Consider the following 1,524-nt stretch of genomic DNA (forward strand, 5'->3'; position numbering starts at 1 on the left):
CTGGTTTGTCTGTTTAAGTTGTGGCTCTTCCTTGCTTTTGAGCCAGAACAGTCTCAGCTTTATTGTTTGGTCTCCTGTGTGCTCAGGCTGAGGGCGAGGTGGGGGCAGGGAAGGGGTATTTACAACCTACAGTGCCTCACCCTCTCCAATGGGGCCTTGTCAGGTTTGTGTTGAGAGTTTGGGCCATGTGTGTGCTTGAAGAGGGGTGTGGGAGCATTGGGAGGGAAGGCCAGGGATGGAAGCCCTGGTGGAGGGCTAACTCTGTCTGCATAGGTTCCTGCAACTGTAATTTGATCCCCTATTGAGAGGGGGCCTACCATTACCATCCTGGAAGGTGAAAGAGGAGCTCTAATAAAGGCAGCTTTGTTTGAGCTTGTGGCCTCCTCATTTACTCAGTCTACTGAGCTTGCAGAGGGTATAGCTTGTTGTCAAATAAAATGGGACTTCCTTTTCAAAATAAAACACAGAATGATAATTTATTACTGTGCAAAATAGAATTAATAAACACAACAGATTCTTAATGTTTCCTGCTTATAGCATTTTCTCCTTAAGATCAATGTTGATTACGATCAGTGTCTTCATAGAAGGTTGTTTATTTAACGGTCTGGAATTTGGGTAATTTCGATAGATACTGCTCCCATCAAAGTAGGAGGCCTGGTGGAGAACTGCTTCATTTAGCTTTGTTTATGCTTTCTTTTTCCTGAAAATGTGATTAGTGACTGATATTTCCTTATTTTCTCTTTTTAGCTTCTAGGTTTTGGTCATACTATAGAATCCCTAGGATCTCATAAAATATATTATTATTTTTATAAATGTATTTAATGTTTTATTGAAAATATTGCTTATGGGACTGCTCAGTGGTTAGAAGCACTGACTATTCTTCCAGAGGACACAGGTGTGATTTCCAGCACCCATATGATGACTTACAATCCTGTGTAAGTCCAGTCCCAGGGGACCCAGCACCCTTTCTGGCCTCCATGGACACCAGGCATGCACACGATGCAGACATACATGCAGGTAAAATATTAATACACATAAAATAAGAAAAATAAATCTAAACAATAAAACCTTAGTTATATCTAAACATGTACATTACAAGTAAACATCTGTTTTCAATACAATTTCCAGGACAAAGGGCTTGGTTTGTGGAGGGGCTTTTATATTTCATCAGGCTTTGACTATTTGTGACATGTTGCTCTGTTTCATCATAGAAATCTTATTTTTATGTCTGCTACCTTTGAGGAGCAGCAAAGCTCTGTCTTTTACCACAGAGCTCATTTCATTAAAAATTAAAAGTCTTCTGGTTTCTTTGCTCAGGACTTGGAAATAGAGCCAGAAACAAAACCTTACCTGGTGACACCTTAGTCGGATACGCAATATGAGGAACCACGAGTAAAGAAAAGGGGGAACTAAGGTAAGCATAGATGAAAAGCAAACACAAAAGTTAGTTTCTGTCTAGACATAATGTTTCAAAGCACAGTTGATGAAATTGCAGTTCCCGAGAACAGGGTCAGCTGCAGGAAA

This window comes from Microtus ochrogaster, chromosome X, assembly GCF_000317375.1.
Source record: "Microtus ochrogaster isolate Prairie Vole_2 chromosome X, MicOch1.0, whole genome shotgun sequence".
NCBI lineage: Eukaryota > Metazoa > Chordata > Mammalia > Rodentia > Cricetidae > Microtus > Microtus ochrogaster.